Consider the following 17,398-nt stretch of genomic DNA (forward strand, 5'->3'; position numbering starts at 1 on the left):
TTTAAAAATTTACTGATGATACTTATTAATTTGGACTATAGTTCACATTTAGTAAGCTACACTCAGAGACCAAAAGATAAATCAAAAATAATATAAAGGATTTAAAATCTGAAATTAATGTACACAAAGAAAAATAATAGGGATAATAGCTATTATAGCAAATGATGAGTGTTTAAATAAGCTGAATTATCACAATATATGTGAATTTAATATGGTGACTATTGTTGGTTAATCTCATATTTCAGAAAAACAAGAACCTTTGAGGTTTCACTTTAGGAATATATAATAAGAATATTTTCTTTTAACTTAGATATCATTCTTGAACATATATGAATTCATATTTTAAATTTCAACTATTTTCATGCCATTGGATTATTTCTATTTATTTACATTATATTTGTATCTTAAATAAATAAAAGTTGAAAGCTAGCTTCTCAGAGTTAAACAATTTCTATGGAAAAATAATGCTGTGAAGAAAGAGTTTCAAAAAATTCTCTAAACTAACAGAGAATTCTTTTTAGAAGAATGCAAGTTACAGAATTACTACCTGCATTTTACATGAAGGGATGACTCCATGAATCATTGTCAAGTAGTGTGATATTTCCAAACATAAGAATATGCTCACAAGAATAGAAGAAAGATAAACTTATACCTGGATTAGCTCTTCTCTTTTGATCTGTTTGTTTGTCTTATTGTATTCTGCTTATTTCATTTTGAGGTAATGTCTAGTATCTGTGAAATGTTCAATGATGGTAAATTCAGGGAATCTCTGTGGGAAACCATACTCCACAACACCTATCATATCACTATCATTCCCAGGGAGAAGACTATGTGTGGAAATAACTAGGTAGACAGATATACATATATCTCTATACATTTCACACTGCTTTTTATTTTGATTATATTCTAAGAGTTAGTAAAGTTACATGTTATAGACATCTGGTGAGATATACATTTTAAAGTCGTAAAATATTTTTGTCTGATAGAAAAGATAACTCCTTAGAGATAGGATTTAAGATACCATTAAATATTATCCACATTTATAGTCAGGCTAGTGAGTTTATCCTAACACAACATTGTCTAAAAAATAACTATTTTCTCAGGTGATTCTTTTATAACGTTCTGTTTATTATTTATTTAGTTCACTAAAATATTTGGCATATGTTCATTTCATATTTCTAAGAGGGACATGTTTTTAAATGTTAGCATTAAATATTTTAAAATTTCTTTTCCAGTCTAATGAGTTTGTTCAGAGAAAAATAGTTCTCTTTGCCACTCCAAACTTTTTTCTACAACAGACATTATTCATGAGGAAATATTGTGAATATTGACTATATAAATTAGAAAGTAATATTATTTGAGTACATACTGTTCTGCATGATCTGAATTGAATTATTTTGTTTTAGTAGAAATGAAAAGGGATTGAAATTGCAAAACTATTATACTATAAATCATTATAAGGTAATATACATTCATTTATCAGTAACATCAAGAATATAAACATTAATATCTTCCTAGCCATATTATTTCCATTCCAGTAATGCCATTATATCATTAGAAACTCTATATCTAAAAGTGAAGCCGTGTAACTATCTTTTTGGAAAGCCCCATAGGTGTTTAAAACTGAAAATCTACTTTGGAATTTTAGATCTAGTTTTACAATGGAGGGCCTCTCGATTTTTTAAAATAATAAATGTGTTTATGAGGGGCAAAAATGATAATTTAAAAATACTGAAAAATATATATGAAAATTCCCTTTGGAGAAGGTAAATTCTGACATATGTATGAGAGTATACAGAAAACAATTCAATATTTAATAACTGTGTCAAACTCAAGTATCCAGATACTCTGTTTTGTATTTTGGAGGCAGAACAGAAATGTCTACCAATTTCAAAGCATAATATTTTAATGTCATTTCTGATAATGATGACGAATTTATATAGGCCAGCTTTAAAGAAGTCAACCTCAAAAAGAAATCAAAATGCTAAAAAAAAAGTATTAAACCTTGAAAGAGATATCAGGGGACATCTTGGCAGTAGAAGCTGTGACACTTCAGTTGCATGTTGGAAACATATCTTGACATTAGTTTGACTAGTGAAAGGGCAATCTTGAGAAGCCAGTCAGTGGAAAAGAAAAAAGACTGTGGCAGTGATATCAAAGAGCTAGTTTCTTAGGGAGCAAAGCGCACAGAAGTATACCCAGGTGTTTTTAGTTCATTTGCATTTGTCTAAATTGTTTCCTGATGATCTCCAGGAAACTGGACAAGTTGAAGTCAGTCCTACCAAATAACCATATACTGGGATAACAAATTTTTAAAAATGAAAATAAAATTGACTCGCTCCACAAGCTAATATTATCTAATGGTGAAAATTATCTCACCAACTTTAAAGCAAGAGAACTATCCTAGAGAAAACTTTACTTAGGTATGTTGTAGTTCAACTCATCATAAACAACAGATGATATATTAATTACTAGATGTATAATGTCTGTCTTTCTACAAGCTTCACTCCAATTCAGGGAAGCACTGACCAAGGTAAAATGCATATCATATCAAAACAAGGCTCTTAAACTCCCCGGTAAATCTTCCTATATCTAACCAAATAAGAAATATATATATATATGTAATTTAATTATAGCATCAGTATATGTATGAGTTTTTAAATATATCTGTGTGTAACAGAGAGAGAGAGAGGAAGAAGGAGGAGGCAGAAGAGGGAGGAATCGGTGGGAATAAGTTAGTGTGTTGCATGTGAGTATGTGATGTGTTAGTATGTATGTGCAATTGTGTGTGAGTGATGGTACATGAGTGTGAATGTACGTCTGGGGAGAGGGAATGATACTGGGTGATAACTTCCAGATAGCTTAGTTTCTGTTGAATGTGTCTTATTCTGAAATCTTGTGGGAAAAAAAGCCACCTTATAATGTATAGGAGTGTTCGTGCATATTTAAAAGGATCTCCTCTATTAAAAAGACAAATTCGACAGGTTATGATTGTAGAAGTAATTTCTCCAGTAGAGTTGAACTAATGGGTTACTTATTAGCATACCCCAGGCTGCAGAGAGACATTACAGAGCTGTATGTTGTTCCCTTGTCCCCAGAAGATTCTTTTTCCATCCAATTAATCAGACATGAAAATCAAAAGGAATGAAAATCCCTACCTTTTAATATATTGAGTCAATACAAGTCTCATCTCAAGGAAAAATTAAAGTTAGATATTTTCAATGATGTAAGGAAGCAGAAGAGTGTAAAGTTAATTCCTTTACTTTCTCAGGTGTTCAAGAACAAAGTAGCAAATCTTTCATTCTAATATCATCTTCATATTTGCATATGGTATCAACTCAAAATAGTAAACATTCAGTAATATTTTTGCTTCAGAAAGATATTTATCTCATAAAAGAATTATAATACAAATAATATTTTAGTTTATCTTTGAAAAAACTTATTATGAATTTAATTGTTGTAGATCCAATCTTCTCTTGTTTACCATATCATTGTTATTAAAAGGAAATCTTTATATTTGTGTTATGTCCTTCACAAGAACCCATATGCTTTATTTTTATTAAATATAATTATGGTGTAAAACTTGATGATTTCATATACATTGTGAAATTATCATCACAATTAAGCTTATCAACTTAGCCATTACCACACATATTTACTTTTATCTTTCATTGTAAACACATAGAATTTATGCTCTCAGCAAATTTGAAGTGTACAGTGCAGCATTGTTACTCCTAGTAACTCCAGAATTTACTCATCTTTTTCTCTCATCTTTCATAACTGAAATGTAGGGCTGCTTTCAACATCTTTATTCCTTCAATATTGAAATCAGTCTTTGGTGGCTTAGCAAAATTTCTTTTTCTGTTTCTTTTAGAACACAAAAATTTTCCCTTCATTGTCTTTTGACTTACAAATACATCAATTTGATAAGAATTCAATTTTTATCTCTTTTTCTCTTATGTAATGAGTCCTTTCTCTCCCTGTGGTGATTTCAAGATGTTTTTATCTCTGGTTTTCATAAGTTTAATACTAATATCTATGAATATTTCCTGTTTGTTTGTTTAAATTTTGACATTAGTTTTAGAATATTCTGAGGTTCTTACATCTGTGGTTGGCCACTTTTTGTGCTTATGAAAACACTGAACATTGAGGAAGCTCCCCCGCTGCCATCCCAAGCTCCTAGGGCAGAGAAGCTGAGCCAGTCCCAGAACCCAGAAGGAAGCTCCCCCGCCACCATCCCAGGCCCAAGCTCCTAGGGCAGAGAAGGTGAGCCACATGGGTGCCGGAAGCACCCCCCTCACCCGCCGCCGCTCCGTGGAAATGAGAAGACACATAAACAAGTCTCAAAAACAGACTTCTGGATCACCTACAGCAACCTCAAAGGGAAATGACATGGAACAATCTGATACTCAACAACCTGGACTCTCTGAACTGGCAACAAAAGAGGATCTGGGAAAAATGACACCAGAAAACATTGAACATTGGGTCTTCAAATGATTCTTCTTAATACTGTTGTTATTTTCTTTCTAGGATTTTCCATACAGTTATGCTATATAATTTTATGTCTTCCCACATTTCTTGCAGGCTTTAGATTTTTACATTGTTTTACCTCCCTATTTTTATATGGCTTAGCCTAGGAAATTTCTATTGATCTAGCTGAAATTTCACTTGTCCATTTCCTGACTCTACCAAAGTAGATTCATGAGCCTTTTGAAGGCATTCTTCATCTTTGTGTCTGTGTGTGTTTGTTTTACTGCAGCACTATATCATTCCAATTCTTCTATTTAATTTCCATCTTTACTGAATGTATCCATCTGCTCATACATACTGATTATTTTTTCACTAGAGCATTTAGCATATTAAATACAGTCATTTCCCATCCTTTCCCAGATAGAATCACACGAGAAGAGTATCTGAAAATTGATAATCATTTTGATTCCTGTCAGAGATTTGCCTTACCTGGCCTCTTTGTTTTTGAAAATGTTCATTTATTTCTGACTATAGTGCCTAGACTATCAGAGACTAATATAAAAAAACATATGCCTGGAAATACTATAATTTTTTGTGAGGATGGCACTAGGGCGGGTTAGATCAATTCTGTCCTGGGTTGAGCTGGGTTTGTATTTTCTTGTTTTTATGGTTACCTCGGTACACTAGAGATTTCATACATTTCTGTTGGTACCTTAGGATGAAGGTCTTACATTGGAAAGTTTTTCTCAATATTTCTTCTGCTTTTGTCTTTGTCTGTTCCTACATAACTGCCCCTGCAGTGAGTCTCTTTCCATCTAATGCCTCTCCCCTAGCTGTAGACCAGTGTGTCCTCCTGCTTATTTGTTTGCTGGCTATCCATGATGAGTGCTGTGACATTCATCTTGCTCTTCACCTAGTGGTAGCAGATCTCCAGGGATTCGGCATCAGAAGAGTTTTAGGAAGGGTCTTCTCTCCCTTCAGCTGCACTGTGTTTCCATCGGGAGAGCAAACAAATGCGGTGCCAACCCCTTTTTTTGTTATTAAATTAATGCAAATCATGAATTTTGAAATGAAATTTATTAATTATAAAATGTCAAATTACCCCTGGTTACTTTTTACATTACATTCAAATAGTAAAACAAATTACTTTTTGTTGTTGTTACTACTACCCATTTCCTTATCTTACTGCTTCTTTGGGATATAACTGCAGATTGTTGCTCATTCATTGAATTATGTATTGTTTTTTCTTAAATAATTCTTTACAATTGTGGCATTTTGCTATTAAATATTTAGTAAACATAAGCAAAAATATTTATTTGATTAATTGTAGTAATAACCATAAATCTTTTCCTTTTGCAGTGAAATTTTTATTTTTATTATTATTTCTTTTTCCTTTTGCTTTCATCTTTTCACTTGAAAATTTATTTTTGTGTAGTATATACCACACATGTTGCTGTATATAAAATTGTTATTTAATTTTTAATTATGTGAGTCTCCCATTGCTACTTATATAAAAATTTTGGTTATTTTATGCATTGTAACAGAAGAATTAGAAACTGTGCAGAGGAGACTGATTTTCATAAAATATTCTTAACTATTATAACTTATATTTTGTCTCTAATTTAATTTGAATTCTACTTGTAACTTTCAGTGTCCATGTGCATACATGCACACATATTTTTAAAAATATATAAGGTTCTATAAATGTCTTTTTTGATGTATTACATGTGAGTGACAATCCTGTTTGGATAAGTGTTTTGCTCACTTACTACAATCTAATTCTTCTACAAATGTTGCTCTAATATATTTTGAAATTTATTAAAGTTGGTTAAAATTTTGCTTTTCCTAATTTTGTAATTTAAGTGATTTTTGTCTGAATAATATAGAATATGTCTTTTTTTCTTAATATTAAAAATGCCCTAACCCAATGTGGGTTTCTTTTTCTTGGTTTCATCAGTTCTGGTAGCTTTTATGCTCACAGTGCTGTATGTGGCCCAATTTTGTTGAAGTGTATTTATTTTCATTTTAAAAATAAAGTCTGTAAATTTTTTCTCAGAGTCTCATTACGGAACATTAATTATCCACATTTGACATCCATATGTTCTGTCATCTGTATCTATTATTCTAATCTCCATTTTTGACTGTATGTTCTAGAGAGATTTATTTAAAATGCCTTCAACACAACCAAATAATTTTTTTCCCTGTTAATTCTGCCTTTACTTCATCTAAGGCAGATTGTATTCTAATTGTTTTGTTTTTAAAATGCACTAATCATTTAACTCTCCTGAAGTACACTTGTATTTTGGTCAGATAATGAATTTTTAAAACTTGTGATATTTTTTACTCCTAGCTTCTATGTATTTTAAAAATGTAATAGAAAGTTCAAGGTATAGGTATTACCTAAAAAATGCAAATTTGTTTTAATATATAGTTTTCAAATAGTTTTATGTTGTTCTCTTTTACAGATTTTATATATAATTTAGAAAGGACGCTTTTCTCTCCTTTCATATTCACTCTTATGCAGAAAGATCAATTTAAGCCTAATATTTCATGGAAATACATAGATTTTTCTAAAATTCTGTAACTCTCCAATTGGATTCCATTAGCATCATCCTCTAAAATGATAAGGCAGAAGAGTTTCATTGATATAAATTTCAAGAGCCAGTTCAATTATCCAACTTCCAGATCAAGTTGGCAGACAGCTACAGCTCCAGGAATTCATTTAGATAAATTTTGTATTCATACCATTTATTCTCTTTGTTTGGTGGGAAAGTTGTGCCAGAGGCCATGTTTTCTCTGAACCAATTTTAGTTTGGCCCAATTACCATCCCAATTACTTTTCTCTGCCTCCGTCTTTTTAGTGCATCATATTTTGGAAGGAGCCATGCTTCATCAAGAAGCAGTTTCCAGTGGAATGGTTTTGTTCCTGTGGTTACTGATATGAAAAGCTAAACTTCTCATAACTTAACTGGTATGGAAGTCAGTGAGTCACGGATATGAAAAGGACAACAATGAGAATTCTTCTAGCTTGTTCTTTGTGAATCAAATCTGAATGTATATTTTTGGTTATTACACCCACCACTCCCACCTTCCAGAAATGTGGGGCATAAATGCATGAGTCAGAGAAAATGTAGAGTAAATGCATAGTCATCCTTCAACTGGTGGACCTTTCTTAAATGAATTTAACTAAATTTCTAGTAGTAGCATAGGTCTTCCAGTTTTTATGACATTCCAGTGATGATTTCAATATTCATAAATGCTGTTTAAGTTACCATTATATCATAATTATTCTTCCTTATTTTGAAATTTTGAAATATTTTGGGGTTTTTTAGACATATTCTGTTAACTGTCATTATCTTTTCTTCCAGCCTTACCAAATTTTTCTTCTTTTCTTTTGAATGCATTTTTATGATCATTTTCCTTGCATACATACTTCATCATCTTCCTCTTTTAGTAATTGCTTTTTGTCTCTATAAACTTCTTGTAAGAAGAATATTCATTTCACATATATTATTTAATATGATTTCAAGAGACACACACTTTCAAATACAGCCAACCATATATATATATATATATATATATATATATATATATATATCTTTTAAATTCTAATGTTTTATACTGAACTGTTCCAGGAAACTCCTAATTAGGGTATCCCATAAGTACATAGGTACATTCCATAGGTACATTCAAGTGCAATATGACAGATTATTTTTAATAGGCTGGGTCTTATGGCTTGTATCCAGATGACCCCCTCAGGCTTCATGTGGTCATAGGTGGAGCTTTTTAAATGTAGGTGGATCTAGAATGTGTGATGCTGGGATTAAGGATGTGATGCTGGGATTGATTCAAGGACAGATGCTAGCATTAAGAGTGCCTTAACCTGAGTCCTGCCTTCTATTAGGGTAGCATATAAAGGACAGAAAGACTGATGCTGTTGTTGCTAGTTGTCGCTTGCTGGTTCACTACTTTGCTACCTGCTACCTCGCTGCCTTCTGACTGCTCTAAACTGTTACTCCTCTGCCATGCCACTCTGCCTTGGATCCAGCCAACTATGAAATCTTAATAAACTGTGAGCCAAAAATAACCTTTTTCTCCTTTACTTTTTGTTGTTGGGCATTTTGTCTCAGCGATACAAAAAAAGAAACCACCTAAGACAATGAGGTTTTGCTTATTGTCTTTTAAATTGTATGACATAATTTCAAAATTATCTAATGCAGAGCCAGGAAGCAATTATTAATCATGTGTCTAATAACTACAAAAAAATCCAAATACCTTAATGTTCTATTATCATTGCATTTATTTTTTATCTCTACATTTCTCTGTGCTATGGCTAATATGTTAAACTTTGAAAAATTCTTTTACTATCCTATAGTAACTATTTCCTATGTGGCTCTTTATTTCATCATAAACATCCACAGCCTCTATCAATTTTTCATGAGTCTCAATTTTTCATAATATATATTTCATAATACACATTTTTCACAGTATATTTTAATAATACACGTATATAATAGCAGATATAATCATGGATGAGATTTTGGTAAATTTCTCCCCTTTACTTTCATTTCTTATTAAAAGGTTATTATGTCACAGTTTTGTAACTTTCTTCATTGTAAATTTTATAATATATATTTTCTTAAACATTTAAAAACATAATGTCCCTTGTTCCATAACACATTTGGCATAAGATTGGCTTTCTAATTGTCAAACAACTTAGTATTTCCTATATGTATCCCCCACCACTTTGCACTGAGCTTTGGGGTACTTGAAATAACAAGTTGACTACTAGTAATTATTTTATTTTGAGCATATATTTTAGTACCTGCTATATTGAATCTGTTTAAGAAATCTTTTCTGAAGGAAACACTATGTACTACATCAGCATAATGAATCATAGCACTTCTTCAAGCATTACCAAATGCTAAATATTTTGACATTTCCTCTCAACTATTGTAATATTTATTATAGTGAGTTTTCTTTCTTGTAAGGAAAATAGAGTTATTTCTGGACCTACAGATACTGATGGATAAAATCATGTCTTGATTTTATTTTGTTTCATTCTCAATAAAATTTCAGAGGAGAAAAATATAATTACAATATTTGCTTTATTTTTTAATACATTTCGTCAATTTTCAAAATTAGAAAAGTTTCTGAAAATTGTCATAATATACTCCCTAAATTATTCATACTTACACTATATTTTGTGTTGATATTGTAGATAAACAACTAATTGAATAATTGTAGGAAAAGCTGAGAGATATAATTCTTTTTCTCAGAACTTCAAGGTTAGTTTTTATAAAAGCAATTCTATAATTTTTATGGATAACAGTATCATATATAGTTACTGAATCTATCATAAATAGTTATTGAATCTATTATAAATTCAATTTTGCCTTATAAAACTTTCATTGTATTGTGAATAAATTTTTAAACTATCATGATTTCTGTGAAAGAAATAATTTACAGAAAAAAGTTAATGTTTAGAGAGTAGTACTTAATATTCAAAATGTGTTAAGCTAAAATTACTTCCAAATTTATTTAACCACACATATGAAATAATACAGGATGAGTTACCCACTAAGTTCATTTTTAGGCAGGTAAATTTCCATATTTACTAATAGTAAAATATAAAGACAACCCTGTTTTGATTGAGGAAAATGATAATACTAACTCTCTTTTAATCACTGAAAACAGAGATTAAGGAAAACTGGTGACCTTCAGGAGATGAAAGCATGACCTTTTATGAACTTATATACATAGAACTTGAAATAAAAGATGGACATGTAATAATAGTCACATAGCATCTGTTTCTCTCTGTAGTCTGTAGAATCTAAGAGACTTTATAACATGTGACCAAAGCACTTGATTGGAGAAAGCAACATAAGGTGCTAGAATTAAAATAATTCAAATATAAACAAGTTATCTTATCATTTAAAATAAATATAAGCCATACATGACACAATGTGGCATATTTTAGAATGCTACACAACATATGGCTTGGGAAGAACAAAATTGAGGTACCACAGGACAAAAAATAAGCTTTAACATAACTAACATAAATGGTAAATTTTGGGATGACAACAATAAATGAATTAAACAACAATCACCTACTCAGAACAGTATGATAAAGCACTTTAATTAGATAAAATAAGCAAAATAAAAGAATCAGACTTTTGACAATCAAATATAAACTTGGTAAATCACAAAATACTGAGAAACATTAATTCTCAGGGTTTTTAATTTGTTGAAAAATCAAAGGGCTTTGTACTCAATAGTGAGTGAGCTATTGTAGTTTTAAAATTAGCCCAGAAACACATGCAAAAATCTATGTAAATTGATGCACATAATAAAGTGGGTCATGTAAGACATGGGAGGCATTCAACAAATGGCCCTCAGTAGAACCATGTTACATGCTGTCAGGAAATTAGAAGTCATATTTCCAATTCATTTTAACATTAGAGCCATTGGTCTTTCAAATAAGAAATTGTGTTTAAACATGTCAGAGTTTAAATAAAATTTATTTCTATATAAATACGTTCTCATGATAACTTTTAAATTGTGTCATTATGTACAATGTGCTGTTTTGTTTCAGAGTTCTGCCCTACTAAGTACTTCAGTTATAACCAAAAAGGTTAGGTGATACAAATGTGATGAAAATCAGAAATGAACTGGAGTTTTTAATGATTTATGTATAGAATGTTAGTTTATGTATGGAATTTTTTGTGGATGACTGCCTTTGAAAATGAGAAAAACCTAGAAACAAATGGCAATAAATTATAAAGTGCCTTTCAAAATAGATTGTTATAGCTATTCTGATTCATGTAACTACATGTATTCATAATTGAGTAATTAGAAGCACAAGTTTTAAATAAAGTGAATAATTAAAATTATAAATCTATAATGCTATTATCAATGAATGCTACACTGAAAGGAAAAAATTTTGAATTTACACACAAGAAATGGTTTCTGGGCAGTTGACGATGTAGAGATTTATAAAGTTTCTCACATTTTCATGAGTCTTTTAATGTACTAATAAATGATTATATTTTTTGTTTTCCAAACTTCAGATCATTGCCTACAGGTCCTAAAATTGAATGAGAATGAGAAATCTTATCTATGTTTTAAGTATATAACTGTATGATTTAATGTCGAAATTTTGGCCCACTTTTTAGGTTGTCCATTCTATTGACTGTTTTCTTTGGAGTAAAGAAATTTTAATTTGAGATAATCTGATTTGTTGATTCAGCACTGAATTGTGCTGTTGAGGGACTATTCAGAAAGTCCATACCCATGCCTATATCTTCAAGAGTTTTACCTAGTTTATCATCTTTATTTTAATATTTAGGTCTTTGATCATATTTTTTTTTCTTATTTTAGTACAAGTTAAGAGATATGAGTCTGGATTCAGTCTTCTGCACATATCTAGCCACTCTCCCAGCATTATTTATTAAAGGGTCTATTTTTCCTCAATCATATGTTTTTGACTCCTTGAAGATCAAGATTGGATGTCTGAATATGCCTTGGGTCATTTTTGCTACTTCTATTCTGTTCCATTGATCCACATGTTTGTTTTGGGGCTAGTACTACACTGCTTTCATCACTGTAGCTTTGTTAATTGGAAATACAGGGTTGTGGTGCTTCCTGCTTTTCTCTTGTTGCCTAGAATTGGTTTTGCTATTCTGGGTCTCTTCTCATTTTATATAAAATTTTAATTGTTTTCTAGCTCTTTGAGGAATACTATTGGTCTTTTGATTAGGATTATATTAAATCTACATATTTCAGTTTTGATAGTATAGACATTTTGACAATATTGGTTCTCTCTATCCAGAAATAGAAGACATCTTTCCAATTTCTGATGCTCTCTTACATATCCTTTTACAGAGTGCTCTTGTTTTCATGCTAGAGGGCATTCATTTCCTTAATTAGGTTAATTCCTAAGTATTGAACTTTTCTTGATGCCATTGTGAGTGATGTTACTTGTCTAAATTTTCTCTTGGTGAGTTCATGATTGATGTACAGGAGTACCATTTTTTTCTCTGCTGATATTGTATTCTTCTACCTCTCTGAATTGTTTTGCTATTTCTAGGAAATTTTAAGTATTCTATTTGGAAAGATCGTGTTATCTGCAAATAAAGATAGTTTGTCTTCTCTCTTTTCTATATGTGTCGCTTTTATTACTTTCTTTGGCACATCTGCTCTGGCTAAGGTTTGATGCTTTTTTAAAACTGTTAATGGAAATATATATAGAAAGATAACCAAGTACAGTTTACATCCATGTAACTATCATCAAGTTCCAGTAACTTTAATTTATGCTGAATTTCATTTCATGTGTTTCCTCACTTTATTCACCAGCACTGTACTTGATAATTTAAAATCTAATCTCAAATACCATGTTACTTAATTTATTTGTGTTGTTATATTGTAATGAATTAAATTATAAACCAAATATTATTATTTTCAATAATATTTTATTATTCATTGCAATATTAATAGATAAAGTTAAGATATTAAATCTTCATCTCTCCTTATCATCTTTAGTTTATTTGTGTAGGAAAATTAGTCCTATTCTCTGTAGAATTTCTTGCAATCTGAATATTTTATTGCATCCCTGTATCATTAAAACATCATTTATATTTCTTGTTTCTACAAACTGTTAGTAATTCAAACAACGTTTACCTATTTAGTTTTACTTATATTTGTAATAATACTTCACAAGTGGAATCTCGTTATGAGGAAAATGATATTGTATCTTTATTTTCTTTACTTAGTTCTCATTATCATAGCAAGATCAATTAATTTAGTAACTTCAAATAGTATCATTTTACTTGTTATTAAATAGTTAATAATTTTCTACATTAGTTAATTTTGAGAACAAGTTGCTACCTTAGAATTCTGAGTTGCATCAGTATATTTTTATTTCCTAATATTGCATGCACTCATAATATTAATTTTTTGCCGTGCTTAAATATTTCATGAGTATTTTTACTGACACTTATATTGTCTTTTCAATAAAGCAATAACTTTAAGTTGCTGCCCAAATTATCTTGGCAAAAGTGGAAGTTGTTATAAGCTTCTTTTTACCTAGTGTTGAATGATCTACCAGAGGTTCATCCTACATGTCATCCACTGGAAGTCGAATTAAACCTCTCCAACTAATTTTGAATGTATTGAAGGGAAATTGACAATTAGAAGCTGAAATTTGGCTTTTCCTGATGCTTATTCCTGCTGAATTAGTTGCTTTTTAGTAGTATAAAAGTCAATATAGAAAATATAGTCTTTATATTTTCAACTAATTTTAGGATTTAAGGATATTTACTGAAATTCTTAAGTTGATGTGTTTCAATTTTCTCTTATTTTGAAAATCTTTAATCCAAATTGCTAATTTGTTTATATCATCAACTGAAACTTCAATAGAGTTGAGATTAGAGTGAAGATCAATAGATTTGCTGTTAGAGTGAAGATCAAAACTTTCTAGCACTGCCTGATGACAATTTTCAGTTTTCTATCTCACAGAAAAAACAGAAATTCATTGTCTTCCTTCTTTTCCTTACAAACTTTTTTTTCTTTCAAATTTTTTATGATGCAGGGAATCCAACCCAGGGCCTTGAGCATGCCGAGAAAACATTCTTCCTTTGAGCTTTATTTCCAGGCTTTCTCCTACATTTTCATGAAATCATATGCAAATTTTGTTATTTGTGGTTTGGTTAAATCTGCTTAGATTGTGAGGTTTGTAAAAATATGTTTTTATGCAGTTTTGTTGCAGATATTGTTTGAATGTCTACTTTGCAAGAAAACTGTTGTATTAAGGGAAAAATATAAAATCTATGTCTGTATTTGTGTTTTCTGTGTGTGTGTGTGTGCATTGTATTACTAAAAAATTGAACCCATGACTTCACATTTGCCACTGATCTACATTTCAAACCCGTTTTTATTTTGAGACTTGGTCTCCCTAAATTGTCTAAGGTGATGTGAATATCTAGTATTCCTGCCTCAGAGTCCTGAATATCTGGAATTACATATGGGTAACATGACAACTGGTTTTGTCATGTTTTAAATTCCTTTATATGCTTAATATCAGACAAAGTTTAAAGTAGGAAATTTTGAAGTCAATCTTATCTAGTATTTTTCTTAAAATCTCAGAGTAAATAGGAATTAAGTGATGGATACACATAATCTCTGTTTCATTCCCTTAACCCCCAGTCCTGAGGCTGAAATTCAGTGGCAACAACAATACAGGAACCAAGAGTTATGCCATCATCCACAACTCATAGAAGGAAAGCCTTTCCTACAAAAAGAACTGAGGACCAAAGATGGTGAGCAGTTTTCTCTGGCTAATTTTTTCTTATACTCTTGCAGTTTGGTTCCCAAAACAGAATGAGTCCTTTTGAGAGTGTGCAGCAGAAAAAATATTAATCTCCAGAAAATTCTAGCCAGAAGATTCAGTAGAAGTTGGATCTTGTAGGTAAGTCCCAAGCAAAGTATCCAGAAGAGGGATGTTGAAAATGGCATGGCATTGAGTTGTTTATGATTACTAGGGATACTGTCCAATTTATACATTTTTGGACATGACCTTAATCAGCATACCAAGGATCTGAGGACTAAACAGCAAAGTAGAACATGGCTAAGGTCCCAGTATGCCTATGAGTGGAACACATGCAGGACACATCTAAAAATCAGTGAGAGGTCATTAAACTTAACTACCTTAGAAGCAGAGGGCATGGAAGGTGGGTCAAAACTATTGCAAAACTTAGAAAATACATTTCTGACTGAAACAAGTAAAAATACTTAATATAAACAGACATATATTTTCTGTGTAGAATTTAAATAAGATCTATATTCTAATAATACTCAATGTATTGCATGTACCACACCACATCAATTGATGAAGGAACAGGAAAATCTGAAAAATTCTCTAGAGAAAAAGAGACATGATATCCATCATGCAGTAAGTAGATGTTGGAGGAAACAAACAGTATAAAAGAGCTATTATAAATGCACAAAAAAGGTAAAACAAAACACTTGTGGAAAAATTGAGATAGGAATTCTCAGTAGGAAAATAGAAAGCATAACGTAAAACATAAAGGAAATTTTAGAATTGTAAAATATATATATATATTTATATCTATATTTTAAAGGATTACACCTCTCACATTTATGTGTGTGTAACCTCTCCTATAGTACAAGACATCAAGGTCATCTGAAGGAAAAGTTAACATAAATAGCCATTATTATGAAAATATATTAAAAATGGGCATGTTAATAACTTTTCAAAATGAAAACATGTATAAAAGATTTCCCTGGCAAATTCTAATAATCAGTTAATCAGTAACTATAGGCAATTATACACCACCAGGTACTAAAATGATATTTATTTCAATATTTTACATTTAGATATATTTTCAGTAAGGTGTGTAGGAACCTACAGAACTATAAAGGGAAGAGAAATGACAACATCCCATGAAATAGAATAGAATACCCAGGAAGTTTGAGGCATTTACAAACATGGTAACAGGTGAAAAGAGAATACAAGAAGAAGAATGGGGAGAGTGTGAAAAAAAGAAGAAATGAGAAAAAAACAGAAAAATGTTTGAAGAAACAATGTCTGAAAATTTGCAAAAAGCAATAAACAAAAGTAAGAAAACCTGCAATAAACACAAGAGTGCAAAACATAATAGATAGCGGTCCTGAGATCGCCGGTCAAGCTGAAAACACCGAATCTGCCCAGGGCCCAGCAGCAATCCACCGGCCCCACCACCACTCCTTTGGCCTCTTCTCTGTACTTCCACCTGGTTCCACACTACAAAGATGCAGAGGACACTGGGCCACCAGACCACTGTACTGGAGCAAATCAAGTTCTCAGCATTTAAAGAATTCCTGCCCAGTGGTAGGGGTTTCTGAGCCACTATCCCACTGCTCCTGGCCCAGAGGAAGGGGCTTTCAGGACACCATCCCTACCACCACTCCAGGCCCCTGGCCTACCTCTCCCAGCTCAAAGGAGGTGAGTCGAACAAGTGCCAAGAGCACCCCACAACCCTTCCCAACTGAAACCAGAAAATACTTAAATATGTCTCAAAACTAGACTTCCAGATCACATACACCAAACCCAAAGGGAAATGAGATGGAACACTCTGATACTCAACCACCTGGACCCACTGAACTGGCAACAAAAGGGGATCTGGAAAAAATGAAATCAGAAATCATTTCTCAGAAAATAGGAGAAATTGTGCTCCTAGTGCAAGACATGATTCATAAATCTAGAGAGGAGCTGAGGAACCTGATGGAATCCCAACATAGGAAACAAATGGAATCCATAAAACAGATACAAGTAGATTTCCAGGACATGAAAACCTCCATTGAAAGTCTACACAGCAGAATGAGCCAACGTGAGGACAGAATTTCAGATATAGAAGATAAGATGGCAATTAATGACCAAGAAAATAAAAAATGTTTCAAAATTATAAGGGAACATGAGAAATCAATCCAGCAGCTGCTAGATGATGCAAAGAAGAATAACATAAGCCTGATTGGAGTCAATGAAGAAACAGGAGAGAGGGCAGATGACATAAAAATCTCTTCGCAGAAGTAATGACAGAAAACTTCCCAAGCAGGGGAAAAGAACTTGACATACAGATAACTGAGGCATATAGAACTCCAAATAGCCTTGATCAGAAAAAAACTACACATAGGCATATAATTGTTAAGATTCCAGAAACTCAACAGAAGAGCAAAGTTCTACAAGCAGTTAGAGAAAAGAAATAAATCACATACAAAGGAAAGCCCATCAGAATCACAGCAGACTTCTCAACACTAACCATCAAGGCAAGAAGAGCTTGGAGTGACATATTCCAAGCCCTAAAAGAAAACAGCCTCCAACCCAGATTGATGTACCCTGAAAAACTAGCTTTCAAAATGGATGGAGAAATAA

The 17,398-nt window shown here is 31.7% G+C and overlaps 1 long non-coding RNA gene across 1 annotated transcript in view; it reads left to right on the top strand.

The window, feature by feature from the left end:
- The window catches only part of LOC110344034 (uncharacterized), a 56,520-nt gene extending 41,733 nt beyond the window's left edge, over positions 1–14,787 (top strand). The window contains exon 3 of the long non-coding RNA XR_002386307.2: positions 14,674–14,787. This is a non-coding gene — a long non-coding RNA (uncharacterized LOC110344034). The remainder of the gene's footprint in view (positions 1–14,673) is intronic.
- The last annotated feature ends 2,611 nt before the right edge of the window (positions 14,788–17,398 follow it).

Source organism: Heterocephalus glaber, unplaced genomic scaffold, assembly GCF_053883595.1.
Source record: "Heterocephalus glaber isolate CG9 unplaced genomic scaffold, H.glaber_assembly_v1.0 deba00001577, whole genome shotgun sequence".
Lineage (NCBI taxonomy): Eukaryota > Metazoa > Chordata > Mammalia > Rodentia > Bathyergidae > Heterocephalus > Heterocephalus glaber.